This window comes from Trichomycterus rosablanca, chromosome 15 (genome assembly GCF_030014385.1).
Source record: "Trichomycterus rosablanca isolate fTriRos1 chromosome 15, fTriRos1.hap1, whole genome shotgun sequence".
Classification (NCBI taxonomy): Eukaryota; Metazoa; Chordata; class Actinopteri; order Siluriformes; family Trichomycteridae; genus Trichomycterus; species Trichomycterus rosablanca.
This window is the reverse complement of record NC_086002.1, coordinates 25,419,642-25,441,530: the sequence shown is the minus strand read 5'-3', so window position 1 is coordinate 25,441,530 and position 21,889 is coordinate 25,419,642. Positions and strand designations below refer to the sequence as shown.

General features: G+C 37.8%; 1 non-coding gene and 1 pseudogene across 1 annotated transcript; one reads left to right on the top strand and one right to left on the bottom strand.

Annotated features, from left to right (window-relative positions):
- LOC134328774 (uncharacterized) overlaps window positions 1–21,889 on the bottom strand; it is an 81,414-nt pseudogene that overhangs the window by 19,378 nt on the left and 40,147 nt on the right.
- LOC134329675 (5S ribosomal RNA) lies at window positions 6,756–6,874 on the top strand. The gene has a single exon (XR_010014901.1). It is a non-coding gene; the product is annotated as a 5S ribosomal RNA (ribosomal RNA).

Genomic DNA, 21,889 nt, shown 5'->3' with positions numbered 1-21,889 from the left:
GTAAGTCGCTCTGGATAAGAGCGTCTGCCAAATGCCATAAATGTCAATGTAATTTGATTATTACTGTTGTATATGTATACATACCAGTAAATGAAAGCAGTAGTATTAATTAAACAGTACATACAAAAAATCCCCAGATGTGGAACTGCATCGTCAAACATTTTAAAGTATGAGAACCAGGCACGTTAATCGTTAATCTATCCCATAATTCAACTGGTGCTGCAAGGATATTCAAAGCAGAAGATGAAAAATGTCAGAAAGCAGGGAGTTGGCTGTTTACAACCAAAAAAAAACAGCCAACTTAATCCAGTTGATCACTAGACCAATGTCCTCCTCAGTGGACATTTTCCTGCTCATTTATTTAAAAAAACCATTAAATACCCTGATGTGTGAAAACTGTACATTTACCATCCTAGGTTGGTTTGATGGTTATTCACCACCCACTGATAGGTACAGATATTTACCATGCTAGATATCTATCGGGTGGCTGTGATGCATTGGTAAGCTCTTGGATCACAGCTCTGAAGAGTTGATAAATAGTGATCAAGTCACTCAAAATGACTAAAGAGTTTCACTTGGTCAGCTTTTCAGTCAGTCAAATAAGGGTACTTCCATCAGGATGTGAAAGGGCTTGGACCCATGGGTCAGTCCGGCCTCATCAGAATTGGGTGTAACATAGATGCTTTGACAAAAGAACATGCTAGAAATGGCTGATATAAAAAGGGGCAGTGGAAAAACATGGACATATGCATGGGAATGACCCGTGTTGCATTTTTGGCAAATTATTGTCATGTGTTTGTAGGGCGGCACGGTGGCTTAGTGGGTAGCACTGTCGCCTCACAACAAGAAGGTCCTGGGTTCAATCCCAAGGTGGGGCGGTCCGGGTCCTTTCTGTGCAGAGTTTGCATGTTCTCCCCGTGTCCGCGTGGGTTTCCTCTGGGTGCTCCGGTTTCCTCCCGCAGTCCAAAGACATGCCACCAGGCTAATTGGAAACACTGAATTGTCCTATAGATACCTAGCCGCTAGATGCACAAACCAGTGCATTGTAGTGCCGGTCCAAAGCCCGGATAAAATAGGGAGGGTCGTGCCAGGAAGGGCATCCGGCGTAAAAACTGTGCCAAATCAATGTGCGGATCATGATCCGCCGAAGAGCTAACCCCGCATCCAAGCGGGACAAAGGCCCAGGAGAAGAAGAAGATTGTCATGTGTTTGTAAATACATCTTTTCGGATGCAACAACTCTTTTTATATGTGTGTTCAGTTTTAATCTGAGAAGCAGCCTTTGAAAATGGGTATCGTTGAGTGTCATCTTTGACTGAAGTACCTTTCGTGGTTGACCCAGCACCTAAAAAGGATTTGCAGTTCTCCCAGGGGCTTTAGTAAAGTTTAGTACTTGAAATTCTAAGTGCTGACCTTAAGAAAACATGGCAAGTCTGCATGGATTTTGCACGAATCGTTGTCCAGATAAAAAATACTTTGGAATGCCTGAACGGTTCCATTTGAGTATGTTTATCTAGAGCCTCTGATGACAATGTGGCCGAAATTACGGACTCGTCTGACCTTTCTAGAGCCTGTTTGGACATGTTCCAATTCCAATATATTCTTATTCAAATCCCATAATAACTTTTTGGACACCACTTGGGCCGTTTGACTTAAAACTCAACTATGTGGGCAGTCAACACCTCTGGAAGTAGTCTGAAAAATCTGAAAGCTCTAGGTCCACATAAAGATTTTTAAGGCCTTTCAGTATTTCTCCTCCTTCACTGAGAAAGGCATAAGGCCAAGGTGCAAGTCTGCATGAATTTTGCTCGAATCGTTGCCCCAATGAAAAATACTTTGGAAAGCCCGAACGCTTCCAAATTTGAGTATGTCGACAATGTCGCCAAAATTTCAGACCCATCGGACCTTGCTACCCCGTTTGGACACGTCCAAATCCCAATTTATTCCCATTCAGATTCTTACACGCTCTATGTAACACTGCTTTGGAAGGTCCGATCGACTCAAAACTCGAATGTGTTGGCTGTGGACACCTCTAGAAGCAGTGTGAAAAATCTGGAAGCCCTAGGTCCCCTTGAACATTTTTAAGGCCTTCCTGTGTTTCTTTTGCCTGACTTTGAACCATTTATAAAGGTTCCAGAACCTCTAGGACAGCAAAACTAGTTTTCCCGAGTGTAACCATACCAGATTTGTCTACCTAAGTGCCCAATAAACATGTTAATTTAGTAGCTAAACGTTATAAAAACGGGGCGATTTTCCGCGATTTCCCTCAAAAGCAGCTCAAGCTGCTGGTGTCAAACAGCATCTACTCATCGAGATAAATCTATTGATATGTGTATCTTGCATGTTGATCACCGGGAAGTATGAAAAACGAGTGTCATTAGCATTCGGTTGCTAACGTAGGCCTCATAGGCTTGGCGGAAATAAACAGTAAAACACAGAAACCGGGACTCGATTGAATCGTAATCTAGGAGTCCTCCCGAGTGCATGGGTACCAAATTTGTCCAACAAAGTGCCCGATAAACATGTTAATTTAGTAAAAAAAAATATAAAAAACGGGGCGATTTTCAGCAATTTCCAGCAGAATTAGCTGCCGTTTCTGGTGTCACATGACATCTACTCGTCAAGACGAATCCATTGGTATGTGTTTCATGTCTGTAGACCCTTGGGAAGTGTGAAAAATAAGCATTTGGGCCTTCACTACTGTATGCTGCTTATGGGACCCCACTCAAGTATTCAATATATTGCAAATGGGATGACTTTTCACTGTCCAAAAGCTGTATATTTGTCATGCCTTTATTATATTGGAAATGGGATAAGTTTATTTTTATTTGGTCCAAAACCAGTATAGTATGACCAAAACCCTTAGAGATTTTTTGGTCCAATTTTTGTCTTTGTTTCTCTGATCTTTTTCAAACTTGCACCATAGGTTGGGGAGGTGGAGACTTAGAGAGGAACGCAGATTTGGAAGTCCTACCTCGCTCCAAACCTGAGATCTGACATTCCCAATTCCAATATATCGCATAGTTAAAAAATATACTGGTTTTGGACACTGCAATTCGGACCATTAAGCCATGGATAGTGACTGAGGGACATGTGTAGTATGTAATATATATATATATATATATAATCAGTGGCGGCTGCTGGTCTTTCAAAGAGGGGAAGCTCATTGTCAGCTTATATCATAAAATTTGTCAATTTATTTATATATAAATGTATAAATTCTCCCCTTTGTTAGTTTTCAAGAAAATGGCATGAAATGGGTTGCAGTTTGTCTTCCGACTTCACTCGCAAAATCCGTGATGGTACTGAAGCTCCCAGCGACAGCTGTCAATCAAAACGGGATTCAGCCTTTCGACTGATTCTCCAATCATCTTGCAGAAGCTCAGCGTCCAGACCCGCCCACAGCTCATTCACCCCCAGAGACGCTCAGCGTCCGGGGGCGGGACAAAATCGTGGCATTTATCCAATGACCGGTGAGTTTCGAAGTCCCGCCCATGCAGCCCCATAGAGGCAAAGAGACGCTCAGCTTCTTGACTCACTTCATCTCGACGAGAGCAGTAACGATGTCCGGAAGAGGGAAGGGCAGCATTACGCTGTTTCTTTAATACTTTTCTTCGTCAAAACTGGGAGAAATCCCTGGATAAAGAACACTATGGTACCAGCTGGACCTTCTACCTCTCAAACAGGGAAATTTTGGGCCAGAATCCGGTATGTAGGCCAAGATGAAGCTCCAAACAGATCAACTATCGGTGCTCACCTAATGCAAAGTCAATGGCTAAATGTCGCTGACATATACTCATTCATTTCACTTCCTAACAAAAAAGATTATGAACTGATTTTTCATCAAGAGCGTGCAATACAATACTTTGTTCAAGTCTTCAACAATGGAAGCCAAGGGTTCTGGAAGGATTGGGAGCTGGATTGTGCAACTCCAGTAAACATCAAAAATATACACGTTAAATTTTGGACAGGAAGAGTTTCCGATGAAGATATTGAACAGTACATCTCAAGATATTGTGTAATTATTCAACCTGTTTTCAAACCACTTGATCAGTTTGGACTTTGGTATGGAGTACGGCGTTACAAAGTTAAAATGAAAACGAGTCCGAATGGAAGTTTAATACAGATTCCAAATTCAATATCAATGGGACCCTACAATGGAAAAATGACCTATCAAGGACAATCGCAACAGTGCTATATATGTAATTCATATGAACATCAAGTTAAAGATTGCACTAAACTCAAGTGTTGGAAGTGTGGTGACTTTGGACATAAGGGAAAACAATGTACTAACAGTGAGACATGTAATCTATGTGGTGGACAAGGCCATACGTACTTTGGATGTCCAAAATCTTATAGTAACAAAGCAAAAGCTGGACAAGTAAATGTAAAGCACGTAATTGAAAACGACTCTAACGTGACTGCAAAGGAAAAAGAAACGAATGAAGAGAAGCTTGGAGAAGAAAGGAAACATGATGATGGCGTTGAAAGTTCCAGCAACAGCAGTGAATCATCTAGTGGAGACTCGAGTGAATCCAGCACCGACGATTCATCAGAATCTTCTGGCACGGATACAAGCAGTGAAGACCCGACATCTCTCACCAAACAACCCAACGAACATCCGACTCAAGCAAGGAGTGGAACACAAGAAGTGGCGGAAGAAGACTCTAAAGATAAGGGTGAAACTTTTTTATCTTCTTAGAAAATGTATTAAATACAGGGACACAGGAACAACCTACAGTTATACAGCCAAAAAAAAGATGTAAAAGTACAGAATCGTCAGAAAAAAGTGTAAATAAAAAAGCAAAAAGTAAAAGATCGCTTTAAAAAAAAAAAATTTAAAAAAACAAACAAACAAACAAACAAACAAACAAAACCTTTTGAACAATGCCGGTTAATAATATTAAAGTCGCTACATTAAATGTTAGAGGTATTCAATCAACTGCTAAAAAATTAGAAAAAATAAATAAATTAAGTAAAGAAAATCTAGATATTTTAAGCATTCAGGAAACACATTTATCTAGTATTTCTGATATGAATGTCACAGAGCAGTCTTGGGTGTGTGGAAAATCTTTCTTTTCTATTGGTGAGAGTTTGTTTGTTTATTAGGATTTTAACGTCATGTTTTTACACATTGGTTACATTCATGACAGGAACGGTAGTTAGTCATTACACAAGTTTATTCGATTCACAAGGTTATATCAAACACAGTCATGGACAATTTAGTATCTTCAATTCACCTTACTTGCATGTCTTTGGACTGTGGGAGGAAACCGGAGCACCCGGAGTAAACCCACGCAGACACGGGGAGAACATGCAAACTCCACACAGAAAGGACCCGGACCGCCCCACCTGGGGTTCGAACCCAGGACCTTCTTGCTGTGAGGCGACAGTGCTACCCACTAAGCCACCGTGCCGCCCCTATTGGTGAGAGTAAAGCTGATGGTATAGGGATCTTATTTTACACGTTTGATGTTAAAGTAGTTAGACTACGTGAAGTAATTCCTGGTAGACTTGTGTATTTGGATTGTTTTTTATATGGAATTAAAATGAGAATAATAAATGTAAATACAGCTCAAAGCAGGGCTAAAAAGATTCAATTATTTAATTCATTGAAACCTCTTCTATGTATTAAATTACCAATAATTCTATGTGGCGACTTTAACACTATTACAGATAAAAAAGATAAGATAACTCTTAAGGAAAATAAAATATATAAAGAAGGTATTGTATTAAAGGAGATAATGGAAAATCATGAAATGTTTGATAGTTTTAGAACTATTTACCCAGACAAAATAGATTTTACAAGATTTGATAACACGTGTAAAACTAGAATTGATAGAATATATATAAATATAAATTTTGACGTAACAACATATAATGCTAAACTTTTGCTAGAGACCGATCATTTAATGGTAATTGGAGTCTTAAAATTAAAATGTAATGATGTAATAAGTTATTGGAAATTAAATACACAAATTTAAAAAAATTCACAAGTAATTATGGACATAAACAATGAAATGATAAAAATCAAATCATTAGATGTTTTAACTAGTGGTGAGAATGAATTATGGGAGGTATTTAAGATTAGAATGAAAAAAATATGCAAAGTTAAAAGTAAACAAATAAATATAGAAAAAAACAAAAAATATGATTCTCTGATGAAAAAATACATCGAATAAAAACTTAAAAGTGATTTATGTGAACAAGAAGAAAATGAATTAGAAACAATTAAAAATGAGCTCAAAATGTTTAACGATGACCCGTTAAAAAATCTACAAATGCAACTTGGTATTGATTCTGAAGAAACTCTAAATGCAACACAAATAGTCTCTAATTATATAATATATCATTTATTGAATCTATTATGAATAAAGATGGAAAAATAGTTACAGAAAATAAACAAATCAAATAAGAGACACAATACATGAGTTATGTGCAGAAATGTATAAAGAAGTATACCTGCAACATTTTACAAAAACACTTGGGACGGGGGAGCCTTTATAAACTAATCAAGCTCGTCATATTTAAGACGCTGTTTACTTCAACAAAAGTCTCAAGTGGAGGAGCAAAGCAATTCAATCATTTATAGACGGTGGTGTTTATGCTGTTACGCTTTAACCTATAAACAGTTTTACAGGAAAATAAATGATGTCTAAAATAACAAAAAACACGACAACAAATAATCTAAACATACTGAAGTGAAAGGCTGAATGATGGACGACTTTAAAAGGGAAACTATTTGCAGTATCTTTCGCTTACGGCCACACCACCCTGAGAACGCCCGATCTCGTCTGATCTCGGAAGCTAAGCAGGGTCGGGCCTGGTTAGTACTTGGATGGGAGACCGCCTGGGAATACCAGGTGCTGTAAGCTTTTCATCACACATCTTTACTTCAACCTCCTGCCAAAGGAGTACACTTTAACAGTTTTCAAAAAAGAAATGATTAGGGGATATTTCAAAATGAATATGAAGCAATGAAAAAAAGAAACATTTGATTTATTTTTTATTAAACACGAACATCAAAAAAGCAATCACACACCGTTCAAACTCACGGTGACTCCACTCGTCTACTCATCACACCAGCACAAACCTCACCGAACACAAACCCGCTATTCTGCAACATCAAAACCACCACGCAGACATTTGCCTCAAAAAAAGCAAAAAGACACTTGGTTCAACCAAAACAGAAGAAAAAAAATGATCATTTCAAATTGATCTACAAAAAAAGAAAAAGAACCACTGTAAAAATCCACCTGATAAGCATGTTCATTACAGGTTTGGCATAGCTCAATCATGAAACGGTCAATTTAGCCTAAGAAATAGTGCAAACGGCTAATTATGTGTCCAGTGCTGAAGCTGATCTAAAACACCGGTCTCTTTAACGTTTGTATCAACAAGCTTTTTATGTGAACGCTGCCTATCCAAAAATAGCTCTGGACAACCACTTTTTTACCCCCACGCAAAAAACCCACGAATCTGTCCTATCGTTCGGAGCTGCACGCAAAAGAACAACGAATCAGAATGAAAATCATTCAGAACAAGAAACTAAATGACCACAGAAATCAGGGGAAAGCGAATTAGTTGAAATTAATTAAACAAATAGCTTTAGAAACCTGTCAGTGCTTGTGAAAGTAGCATTAGAGACACGTTAGGATAAAAAAATACATCTAAAACACCTGCAGCAGTGTAGGAGGAGGTGTATAGGGTGAATAAAACATGAGGGTAAAATTGTGTTTAGGAATGTGTAATATATATACAGTGGGGCCATAAAGTATTTAGTCAGCCACTGATTGTGTAAGTTCTCCTACTTAGAAAGATGAGAGAGGTCTGTAATTTTCATCATAGGTACACTTCAACTATGAGAGACAAAATAAAAAAAAATCCAGGAAATCACATTGTAGGATTTTTAAAGAATTTATTTGTAAATTATGGTGGAAAATAAGTATTTGGTCAATAACAAAAGTTCAACTCAATACTTTGTAACATAACCTTTGTTGGCAATGACAGCGGTCAAACGTTTCCTGTAAGTCTTCACCAGGTTTGCACACACTGTAGCTGGTATTTTGGCCCATTCCTCCATGCAGATCTCCTCTAGAGCAGTGATGTTTGGGGCTGTTGCTGGGTAACACGGACTCCACAAATTTTCTCTGGGGTTGAGGTCTGGAGACTGGCTAGGCCACTCCAGAACCTTGAAATGCTTTTTACGGAGCCACTCCTTCGTTGCCCGAGCGGTGTGTTTGGGATCATTGTCATGCTAGAAGACCCAGCCACGTTCCATCTTCAATGCTCTCACTGATGGAAGGAGGTTTTGGCTTAAAATCTCACGATACATGGCCCCGTTCATTCTTCCCTTAACACGGATCAGTCGTCCTGTCCCCTTTGCAGAAAAACAGCCCCAAAGCATGATGTTTCCACCCCCATGCTTCACAGGTGTTTACTCAGCATTCTTCTTCCTCCAAACACGACGAGTTGAGTTTTTACCAAAAAATTCAATTTTGGTTTCATCTGACCACATGATATTCTCCCAATCCTCTTCTGGATCATCCATATGCTCTCTGGCAAACTTCAGACGGGCCTGGACACATACTGGCTTAAGCAGGGGGACACGCCTGGCACTGCAGGATTTGAGTCCCTCTCGGCGTAGTGTGTTACTGATGGTAGCCTTTGTTACTTTGGCCCCAGCTCTCTGCAGGTCATTCATCAGGTCCCTCCGTGTAGTTCTGGGATATTTTGCTCACCGTTCTCATGATCATTTTGACCCCACGGGATGAGATCTTGACCCAAAGGGAGATTATCAACGGTCTTGTATGTCTTCCATTTTCTTACAATTGCTCCCACAGTTGATTTATTCACACCAACCTGCTTGCCTATTGTAGATTCACTCTTCCCAGCCTGGTGCAGGTCTACAATTTTCTTCCTGGTGTCCTTCGACAGCTCTTTGGTCTTGGCCATGGTTGAGTTTGGAGTCTGACTGTTTGAGGCTGTGGACAGGTGTCTTTTATACAGATAACGAGGTCAAACAGGTGCCATTAATACAGGTAATGAGTGGAGGACAGAAGAGCTTCTTAAAGAAGAAGTTACAGGTCTGTGAGAGCCAAAAAATCTTGCTTGTTTATTATTGACCAAATACTTATTTTCCACCATAATTTACAAATAAATTCTTTAAAAATCCTACAATGTGATTTCCTGGATTTTTTTTCTTCTCATTTTGTCTCTCATAGTTGAAGTGTACCTGATGAAAATTACAGACCTCTCTCATCTTTCTAAGTAGGAGAACCTGCACAATCAGTGGCTGACTAAATACTTTTTGACCCCACTGTATATATATATATATATATATATACTTATACTTTATATATATATATATATATATATATATATATATATATATATATATATATATATATATATATACTTATCTATCTATCTGTCTATCTAAGTTTCTTTCTTAATTACCTTTTTATTACCTTCTTGTGATGATCTGTTCCTCTAAATTCCTCAACAGTACTTTAAAAGTATTCAAAATCTCGAGTCACCCCAGTCTAAAATGTATTAAAAAACTTACACTTTGCATCCCTCGGACTGCTAACACATAAAAACACTACAGGGAAGAGAAGGTGTCAGAAAAATCCTCTCTTGTGTAGATGTGCCTGTGTTTGTTTCTTCTTTAAAACATACGTGCCATGAACCAATCAGATTTAACATCATTAAACAAGTTTATAGTTTATTTCCAGAGGTGGAAAGTAACGAATTACATTTACTCGTGTTACTGTAATTGAGCAGTTTTTTTGTGGACTTGTACTTTTTAAAGTAGATTTTACAACCTGTAATTTTACTTTTACTTAAGTATGTTTTGTATTAAGAATTGTAATTCGCTTCATTTTAAATAACATCCGTTACTGAGTAAAAAAATAAAATAAAAAGAAAACAATAAAAAAACTCGACATTAAACTGTTTGATCCGGCCCGCTGAGCATTTACGCATTTGTGTTCTTTAGAGTCGGGCTTGCGAACTGAATCACTGAGTTAACTAGTCAGAAACGACTCACTCTGTTTCATTATGATGTTGTGCATAAACAACTCCATGAATCGGTTCATTTAGTGAAGAGATTCAGATGTATAAAGCAATCAGAGCTTCACATTCTGGGTGGAATTTCAATCTCTTTCTTCATTGGTTGTTCTATAAATGACAGTTTAGTGAACGAATCACATTTAAGCTTTTTACCGGGAAATCCGAGAGAATAAATCTAGTTTTCATTAGTTCGGTGGATAAGACAGTTGGGTATGGATTTATATATTCTGGAAACATACAAGATGGTTTTATATAAAGTGGATTATATCCCTAATGGAACAACACATGGATATGTAGATCAGGTAAGCAGATAAGTGGTTATGATTTTCTGTTGCTGTGTGACTGATCTGGGTCGCGGTTCTGCTGCTGCTTACGGTTGGCTACGATAGTAAAGCATTATGAAATATTGTGATTTTTTATGTTTATTATTTTTGAGCATTTATTTAAGCATAAATGTGATTGTGAGATTCTGCTGGTTTGTTTTGGATTTTGATCATGTTCCTATGACGGTGTAAGACCCGTTATATTTTTTATAGGTGCAACAGTAACCACCTAACCCTTCTATTGAGGATAAACAGAAATAATGCGGTTTTGAATTGACAACAGCAGTTGCAGTGTGTTAGGTGTGTAGAGGTTAAATCCACACATGAACTGCTGATATGCTGCATGGCTGGTGAGCTGTGTGTGATCTGCTGTATCATCCATCTATCAACTTCTGTTAGAAAATAATGTTCCTCCTTCTGTTAAAAAAGTAACGAAGTAACGTTTACTCTGAGTACATTTTAAATGAGTTACTTTTTACTTGAGTTGATTTTTAGACTAGTAATTTTACTCGTACTTAAGTAAAAAATCATTAAAGTAATAGTACTTTTACTTGAGTACAATATTTCAGTACTCTTTCCACCTCTGCTTTTAGGCTATGTCTGGAACATGGCTGCCATCTTGAAAGCCCCCATATTGGATCAAGGGCAAGTTTTTCCAATGGGAAGGTGGTCATGTAGCACATCAAAGATGCCAAGACAGAGACAGACTGTAAACTGTTGCCTGTAAACTTTAAAAGCTCTGGTTAAGTATAGACCGCTACAAGGCTATGTTAAGAGCCCTTGCAGATAGTCAGGTGGCTAAGTGGGTAGCACTTTCGTCTCATAGCAAGAAGGTCCTGTGTTTGATTCCCAGGTAGGGATGTTAGGGTCCTTTCTGTGTGGAGTTTGCATGTTCTCCCCGTGTCCGTGTTGGTTTCCACCGGATGCTCCGGTTTCCTCCCACAGTTCGAAGACGTGCAAGTGAGGAGAATTAAAGACACTAAATTGTCCAAGACTGTGTTTAATATAACATTGTGAAATGATGAACCTTGTGTAATGAGTAACTATCGTTCCTGTCATGAATGTAACAAAAGTGTAAAACGACATTAAAATCCTAATAAACAAACAAAAAAACCACTGTAATTTTGGCTTTGTGTTTGTTTTGCCATCAGTTTTGTAAAGATTGTTCATTTTTCTCCTTCTTCCTTACCCACTTTCCCCATTGTGAACAGGAAAGGAGGCAGCCATACATTCATACACGTAGGTATTATTATGTTTAGCCTATTAGGTAAAAAGTGGGTGCTTCCCCTTGTATTTTTTTTCTTTGTTAGTTAGTTTAGGCCTGACTAGGCAGTTTAGCTGTTTTTCTTATTTGTTTTATTTGGCACTGTCTACAGTTCACTTTGTGAGTGGGAGCTTTGTTGGATTTTAAGTTCCAGTGTGTACATTTGTGTTCTCTAATTAATACACTTTGTTTGTAAAAACCTGTAACATTTAAAGACCTGCTAAGTGAAGTTGATTTAGCTGGGTATGAATCTGGTTTTCTGCTTATTTTTACACCTCTTCACTGAGTTATGTACCAGCAATTACTGTACCTTTAAACCATGGCTAACCATGTACATGTAACAGATATGGTAATATGAGATCATGTGACCATGGTAAAAAAAATAAATATTTGAGATGTTGCCCTCTTGTGGCACTTTTATGTCTTTGGACTGTGGGAAAAAAAACTTAGCATCTGGAGGAAAACCATGCAGACAAAGGGAGAACATGCAAACCTCCTCTTGTGGAACTTTTGGAGAATTGTAAAAAAAAAAAGTAATATGATATAATACGAGATCTTGTGATCATGTTGAAAAAATTGTGATGTTGCCTTCTTGTGGCACTTTTAAAGAACTGTTAAAAATTAGTTATGATATGGCAATATGAGATCTTGTTAACAAGGGTAAAAAAAATCTTGTGATGTTGCCCTCTTTTGGCACTTTTGGAGAATTGTAAAAAAAAGTAATCTGGAATGTTAAAACACTATATTGCCAAACGTATTAACTCACCCATCCAAATAATTGAATTCAGGTGTTCCAATCACTTCCATGGCCACAGGTGTATAAAATCAAGCACCTAGGCATGCAGACTGCTTCTACAAACATTAGTGAAAGAATGGGTCTCAGGAGCTCAGTGAATTCCAGCATGGTACTGTAATAAGATGCCACCTGTGCAACAAGTCCAGTCGTGAAATGTCCTCGCTACTAAATATTCCACAATCGACTGTCGGTGGTATTAAAACAAAGTGGAAGCGATTGGGGATGACAGCAACTCAGCCACAAAGTGCTAGTCCATGTAAAATGACAGAGAGCGGATGCTGAGGCACAGTGCGCAGAGGTCGCCAACTTTCTGCAGAGCCAATCAATACAGACCTCCAAACTTCATGTGGCCTTCAGATTAGCTCAAGAACAGTGTGTAGAGCTTCATGGAATGCATCCAAGCCTTACAACACCAAGCATAATGCAACACGTCGGATGCAGTGGTGTAGAGCACACCGCCACTGGACTCTAGAGCAGTGGAGACGTGTTCTCTAGAGTGATGAATCACGCTTCTCTGTCTGGCAACCCGATGGACGAGTCTGGGTTTGGCAGTTGCCAGGAGAACGGTACTCGTCTGACTGCATTGTGCCGAGTGTAAAGTGTGGTGGAGGGGGGGGGATCATGGTGTGGGGTTGTTTTTCAGGAGTTGGTCTCGGCCCCTTAGTTCCAGTGAAAGGAAATCTTAATGCTTCAGCAGACCAAGAGATTGTGGACAATTTCATGCTCCCAACTTTGTGTTCCCAGTTTGGTGATGGTCCCTTCCTGTTCCAACATGACTGTGCACCAGAGATAATGCATAAAGACGTGGACGAGCGAGTTTGGTGTGCAATAACTCGACTGGTCTTCACAGAGTCCTGACCTCAACTCGATAGAACACCTTTGGGATGAATTAGAGCTGAGACTGCGAGCCAGGCCTTCTCGTCCAACATCAGTATCTGACCTCACAAATGCGCTTCTGAAAGAATGGTCAAAATTCCCATAAACACACTCCTAAACCTTGTGGAAAGCCTTCCTAGAAGAGTTGAAGCTGTTATAGCTGCTAAGGGTACATCATTTTAAACCCTATGAATTAAGAATGATACATCACTCAAGTTCATATAGGTGTGAAGGCAGGTGAGTGAATACTTAAGGCAATATAGTATATGTCTTGTGACCATAATAGAAAAAAATATTTCTAATGTCGCCCTCTTAGAAGACTTTTGGAGAATTGTAAAAAAAACAAACATGAAATGGTAAAATGAAAACATGTGACCATGTTGGTAAAAAATTCTTGTAATGTCGTGTTTGGTTGTTCTCTCTTTCTGTCATTTTGCAGTACAAGTGGCTGCTGATTGGTTGCAGCCTGTTCTCCACTGCAACCAATGTCAGATATGCTCCCAATCCCAATCCGCTCCCTACTCACTCCGTCTCTCCACTCCACCTCCGTTTGCGCGTTCACGTGGAGTGCTCGCCACATTAAGGGCTGTTCCAAAGTAATTAGGACGGAGGGGAAGTGAACTGTAAAACCCTTCAACAGCGAGTGAACACAAGAGCACAATCAACCACCACACTCCACAGAAGTGCAGCTAGGAAAGGTGAATGGAGGAAACAGCTTACAAATGTAAAATATTATATTAAACTATCCTCATAAGGTGTTAGGGAAAATTTAGTCTTCTTCAGTCTTTTTAAAGAAAGTAATGAAATATGTGATCGGTGAACTTAAACTTCATGAATGGCAAAATTATTTTACCCCAACAATACCATCACTAACATTATTATCATATTTAAAAAAAATTTCTCAGTGGCTTTGGTGCATTTCTCACATCACTATTAACATTTGCACAACAGTAAGTGCATTTCTCAAAACAATTAGTACAAACTGCAAAACCTAGTTGATAACTTGCAAAAGCGTGTCACTTGCTCAAAATGAAAAGTTCATTCCTCAAAAGCAAGTATTCATGTCAATGAAAGTGTCAGTGTCATCAAAAAAAAGTCCTGACTCCATTGTTTATGAACAAGATAGTCAAATGGCTTTGTCATGTTTTCATTATGACAGTTCACTCTGTGTTTTCCAGTGCAAAAAAGTCAGATCATGGTGACTACCTGAAAATGCTCAAGACAGCACTATACACTATTAGCACACCCATCTGAAATCTACAGTTAAGTTGCACATTACTGTATTTAGTGAGGTAAATGAGTACAAGACACTCAATATGTATGTTTCACATTTTTACTGCATATGCTCTTTGCAATTCTAATTTGTTCACAGCATTGTGCTATAGCAAAGTACAAACTTATTTACAACAAACATAAGAAACACCCTTTGGGTAGAGCTGTGCACAACTGTAAACAATATTGCAGTACATATTGGAACTGAATTGGAACATACAACATACACAGTACTGCAGAGAATTGTATGGAAGCAATTGATGCATGTCCAAAAGCATTTGTAATTTGTTGGAAGGAATGAGAAACTGCTACTATGATGTGCACAAATGACTAAATCTTGTGGAGGCTGAACTAACAGTTATGAGAATTTTAATTCTGATCAGAGAAATGCACCAAAGCAATTGAGAAAAACTGTAACACCATTTTTTGGAGAATTAAAACATAACTATACATTTATACTAGTTATAAAGTAGCAGGTTCTTGCGTCTCCTAAGCTCGTATTTCCGCTTGGAGATGCTGAAATGATAACGGAGCGCAAGACATGATGGCAAGGCGAGAAAAGCATCTATCTGTAGCCATGGTGACGACAGCTTCCTTATTCCACTCGAAAGCAAAGAGGGCGTCCCAGATTTCACTCCTGAATTTAGACCCTTTCCTTAATTGGAAGCTCCCTTCACAGCACAGTGTGACTTCATATGGAGTGTGACTCTGTAGTGGAGTGTTAGTGAGGAGGGAACGATTTGGGAAAGGCCGATGGTGAAGTGACTAAACATAAGCAGTACAAGTGGCTGCTGATTGGTTGCAGCCTGTTCTCTACTGCAACCAATTACAATGTATACCTTTAAAGCACTGGTTAAGTAAATACAGCTACAGGCTATGTTAAGAGCACATGCAGGTAGACAGACCACTGTAATTTTGGCTTTGTGTTTATTTGTGGCCACCAGTTTTCTTGTGAGCATGGTACAAAAAAAAATCTTGTAATGTCGCCCTCTTGTGGCACTTTTGGAGAATTGCTAAAAATATAGATGATAGATAGATAGATATAAGCCACAACACAAATAAAACAAGTCACAACGCAAATAAAAAGTCACAACGCAAATAAATTAAGCCACAACACGAATTAAAAAAATCACAATGCAAATAAATTAAGCCACAACACAAATAAAACTAGTCACAACGCAAATAAAAAAAGTCACAACGCAAATAAATTAAGCCAAAGACAAAGACAAGACAAAGACAGAGTGTATACTTTTAAAGCACTGGTTGAGTAAATACAGCTACAAGGTTATGTTATGAGCACATGCAGGTAGACAGACCACTGTAATTTTAGCCTTGTGATTATTTGTGGCCTGTTTTCTTGTGACTGTGGTTAAAAGAAAAATTGAGATATCGCCCTCTTGTGGCACTTTTGGAGAATTGCAATAAAGTAATATGATGTGGTAATATGAGGTTTTGTGAAAAAAAAAAGATCCTTGTAATGTCGTCGTCGTCTTGTGGCAGTTTTGGAAATCTGTAAAAAAAAATTACCATGACATGGTAAAATGAGTTCATGTGACTGAATTGGTAAAAAAAATATTTTAATGTCGCCCTCTTAAGGCACTTTTGAAAAATTGCAAAAAAAAATAGTGATATAATATTGTTACGAGCCTGTTCTCTACTGCAACCATTTAGAGACATGGTGGAGTGACTGGTGGCGGGACTTTCAATATGAAAAAAAAAAAAAGGAAAAGAATCTCAAGGGCAGTTGTAGCTTAACGGTTAAGATACTGGACTAGTAAGCACCAGTTGATGGTTCAAACCTCATCATTGCCAGGCTGCCACCGTTGGGCTCTTGAGCAAGGCCCTTAACCCTCAATTGCTTAGACTGCAAAATGTAAGTCGCTTTGGATAAAAGCATCTGCTGAATGCTGAAAATGAAAATTTAAAGACAAAGCAAGAGTGTATACTTTTATTATTTGATTAATTGATTATTTGTGGCCAGTTTTGTTGTGACCATGGTACAAAGAAATTGAAATGTCGCCCTTCTTTGGCACTTTTGGAAAATTGTTTTAAAAAGTAATATGATGTGGTAAAATGAGATCATGTGACCATGTTGGTAAACAAAAATCTTTGTAATGTCGCCCTGTTGTGGCACTTTTGAAGAATTGCAAAAAAAAAAAAAAAAATAGTGATATGATATTGTTACGAGCCTGTTCACTACTGCAAACAATTAAAGACATGGTGGAGTTACTGGGGACGAGACTTTCAATATAAAAGCAGCAGGCGACCTGTATACTTTGAAAGCTCTGGTTAAGTAAATACAGCTACAACGTATGTTATGAGCACATGCAGGTAGACAGACCACTGTTATTTTGGCCTTGTGTTTATTTGTGGCCACCAGATTTCTTGTGACTGTGGTAAAAACAACAATTGAGATGTCGCCCTCTTGTTGCATTTTTGGAGAATTGTTACAAAAACTAATATAATATGGTAAAATGAGGTTTTGTGAACATGGTAAAAAAAGATTTTTGTAATGTCGCCCTATTGTGGCAGTTTTGGAATTGCACATTGAAAAATTAACATGATATGGTGAAATGAGTTCATGTGACCAAGTTGATAAAAAATAAATAAAAAAATCTTGTAATGTCGCCCTCTCGTGGCACTTTTGGAGATTTGCAAAAAAGTAATATGATGTGTTAATATGAGATCTTGTGACCATAATAAACAAAAATCTTTGTAATGTCGCCTTGTTGTGGCACTTTTGAAGAATTGTAAAAAAAAAAATAGTGATATGATATTGTTACGAGCCTGTTCACTACTGCAACCAATTAGAGACATGGTGGAGTGACTGATGGGACTTTCAGTATAAACACAAAAGGAAAGAATGTCAAGGGCAGTTGTAGCCTAGCAGTTAAGCTACTGGACTAGTAAGCAGAAGGTTGATTGTTCAAACCTCATCACTGCCAGGCTGCCACCGTTGGGCCCTTGAGCAAGGCCTTTAACCCTCAATTGCTTAGACTGCAAAATATAAGTTGCTTTGGATAAAAGCGTCTGCTAAATGCTGAAAATGTAAAGGCAAAGCTAGAGTGTTTACTTTTATTAATTGATTATTTGTGGCCATTTTTTTTTGTGACCGTGGTAAAAAAGAAATTGTAATGTCGCCTTCTTGTGGCACTTTTTGAGCATTGCAAAAAAAGTAATATGATGTGGTAATATGAGGTCTTTTGACCATGGTAAAAAAAGATCCTTGTAATGTCGCTGTCTTGTGGCAGTTTTGGAGAATTGCAAAAAAAGTAATATGATGTGGTAATATGGGATCTTGTGATCATGTTAAATAAATCTTTGTCGCCCTGTTGTGGCACTTTTGGAGAATTGCAAAAAAAGTAATATGATGTGGTAATATGGGATCTTGTGATCATGTTAAATAAATCTTTGTCGCCCTGTTGTGGCACCATTGGAGAATAAAAAAAATAAATAGTGATATGATATTGTTACGTGCATGTATTAGTGTTTGGTTGTTCTCTCTTTCTGTCTTTTTGCAGTACAAGTGTCTGCTGATGTTATGAGCACATGCAGGTAGACAGACCACTGTAATTTTAGCCTTGTGATTATTTGTGGACACCAGTTTTCATGTGACTATGGTTAAAAATTTTTTTTAAATGTCGCTCTCTTGTATCACTTTTGGAGATTTGTTATAAAAACTAACATTATACATTATTATATAATATTATAGTGAAATGAGATCATGTGACCATGCTGTTAAAAAATATTGTAATGTCGCCCTCTTGTGGCGCTTTTGGAGAATTGCAAAATAAAAAAATAGTGATAAGATATTGTTACATGCCTGAGGGACACGTTTTTTTTTCTTTTATGTATTTGTGTTTGGTTGTTGTTTGTTTTGGTTGCAGCGTTTTCTCCACTGCATCCAATGAGAGGCATGGTGGAATGACTAAGCATCAGCAGTACAAGTGGCTTCTTATTGGTTGCAGCCTGTTCTCCACTGCAACCAATGAGCGATAGGGTGAAGTGACTGAGTGCAAGGCTTCCAGTAAAAAAACAGCAGGAGACAGTTTTGGAAAAATTAACATGATATGGTAAAATGAGTTCATATGACCAAGTTGGTTATAAAAAAATCTTGTAATGTCGCCCTCTTGTGGCACTTTTGGAGATTTGCAAAAAAGTAATATTATGTGGTAATATGAGATCTTGTGACCATGGTAAAAAAATCTTTGTAATGTCGCCCTGTTGTGGAACTTTTGGGGAATTAAAAAAAATATAGTGATTTCATATTGTTACATGCCTGAGGGACACGTGTTTTTTTTGTTTTCATGTCTTTGTGTTTGGTTGTTCTCTGTTTCTGTCTTCCTGTATTTTTGCAGTACAAGTGGCTGCTGATTAGTTGCAGCCTGTTTTCCACTGCAACCAATCAGAGATATGATGGACTGACCGGGGATAAGCAGTACAAGTGGTTGCTTATTGGTTTAAGCCTGTTCTTCACTGCATCCAATTAGAGAAATGGTGGAGTAACTGGGGGCGGGGCTTCCAGTAAAAAAAACAGCAAGAGACCGCCACGAATAAAAAAAGAAAATGATGTCAATACAAAGATAGAGTCTATACTTTTAAAGCACTGGTTAAGTAAATACAGCTACAAGGTTATGTTATGAGTACATGCAGGAAGACAGACCACTGTAATTTTAGCCTTGTGATTATTTGTGGCCAGTTTTCTTGTGACCATGGTAAAAAAAAAAAAAAGAAAAAGAAAGAAATGTCGCCCTCTTGTGGCACTTTTAAAGAATTGTTATAAAAGCTAATATGATATGGTAATTTGAGGTCTGTTGACCATGGTAAAGCAAAAAATCATTGTAATGTCGCCCTTTTGTGGCAGTGTTTTAAAAAACTGTAAAACAAATTAACATGATATTTAAACTTAGATCATGTGACCATGGAAAAAAAAATCTTGTAATGTCACCCTCTTGTGGCACTTTTGAAGAATTGCAAAAAAAGTTGTTATAATTTATATTATATAATATAATATAATATTATGTGGTAATATGAGGTCTTTTAACCATAGTAAAAATATCCTTGTAATGTCGCTGCTTTGTGGCAGTTTTGGAAAACTGTAAAAAAAAATTAACATGATATGGTAAAATAAGTTCATGTGACTGAACGGGTAAAAAAAAAAAAAAACATTTTAATGTCGCCCTGTTGTGGCACTTTTAAAAAATTGCAAAAAAGTAATATGATGTGGTAATATGAGTTCTTGTGACCATGGTAAAACAAATCTTTTTAATGTCGCCCTGTTGTGGCACTTTTGGAGAACTGTAAAAAACAAATTGTGAGATAATATTGTTACATGCCTGAGGGTTTTTTTGTCTGTTTTCATGTACAGTATTTGTGTTTGGTTGTTCTCTCTTTCTGTCTTTCTGTATTTTTGCAGTACAAGTGGCTGCTGATTGGTTGCAGCGTTTTCTCCACTGCATTCAATGAGAGCTATGATGGAGTGACAGGGGGCGGGACTTTTAGTAAAAAAGCAGCAGACGACCGCCACAAATAAAAAAAAGAAAGAAAAGAATGTCAAGACAAAGATAGAGTATACTTCTAAAGCACTGGTTAAGTAAATACAGCTACAAGGTTATGTTTTGAGCACATGCAGGTAGACAGACCACTGTAATGTTAGCCTTGTGATTATTTGTGGTCAGTCAAAAAAAAATTTAGATGTCGCCCTCTTGTATCAGTTTTGGATATTTGTTATAAAAACTAATATAATTTTTTATTATATAATATTATGGTAAAATGAGATCATGTGACCTAGCTGGTAAAAAAATCTTGTAATGTCGCCCTCTTGTGGCACTTTTGGAGAATTGAAAAATAAAAAAATACTGATATGATATTGTTACGTGCCTGAGGGACACGTTTTTTTTTCTGTTTTCATATATTTGTGTTTGGTTGTTCTCTCTTTCTGTCTTTTTGCAGTACAAGTGGCTTCTGATTGGTTGCAGCCTGTTCTACACTGCAACCAATGAGTGATAGGGTGGAGTGACTGAGGGCGAGGCTTCCAGTTAAAAACAGCAGGAGACCACCAGAAATAAAAAACAAAGAAAAGAATGTCAGGATAAAGATGGAGTGTATACTTAAATCATATACGTATGAAAGCTCTGGTTAATTAAATACAGCTTAACGGCTATGTTATGAGCATATGCAGGTAGACAGACCACTGTAATTTTGGCCTTATGTTTATTTGTGACCACCAGATTTCTTTTGACCGTGGTAAAAAAAAAAAAATTGTGTTGCTTCCCTCTGGTGGAACCTTTGGAGAATTGTAAAAAGTAATATGATATGTTAAAATTCCCAGATTTTACCAATTCTTCCCTGTCTCAGGTCCGCAATCTTGCTGTCATTCTAGACTCCACTCTTTCTTTTAAATTTCACATAAAAAATGTTGCTAAAACTGGATATTTTCACCTTAAGAACATCTCTAGACTGCGCTTCTTTATTTCATTCTCTTCAACTGAAACTCTTGTAATGGACTATTGTAATACTGTTCTTTATGGGCTCCTTGTCTCCGGGCTGAAGAGGCTACAGCATGTACAAAATTCAGCCGCGAGGGTCCTAACACATACAAGATCACGTGACCACATAACTCCTTCACTTAAACAGCTCCACTGGCTACCCATCCAATACCACATTCAATATAAGGTTCTTTTGTTGGTTTTTAAAGCCTTGCATGGCCAAGCACCTACATATCTCACTGATTTACTTCATCCATACTCACCTACTCGTTTACTTCGGTCATCAGATAAAAACGTACTTGTTGTCCCCCCTTTCAGGCTTTGTTCTATGTGACAGGGCTTTTAGTATATCTGGTCCCAAACTCTGGAACTCCATTCCTGAGAAACTCCGAGCATGTACTTTGTTTTGGCTGAGCGGGAGTCATCTCTTCCCCTCCTGCTCCACCAACCAGACAAACCGCCAAAGTTTTTTATGTCGTGTTGTGTATCTTCTCTGGTAGTTAAAAGTTTAACTTAGTTATGTAATATTTTAATCAAACTTAAAAGCAGAGTAGGGGGTAAAGCCCTTTTTTGTTGTTTGTTTTTTGTTTTCTCCTGGTAACAGTAGAGAGAGAGGCAGGAAAAACATTGTATTTTGATTAGTTTAGTACCTTGTACGGTGGCCGAGAAGTGCAAAACAAATTAACATTTTAGAAAATAAAATTACAAAAAAACAAAAACAAATTTACAAGAGCTGAAACACTTTTACCAATGCCGAGACACATTTACAAACAGCCGATCTGAAGAAAATGGTAGGT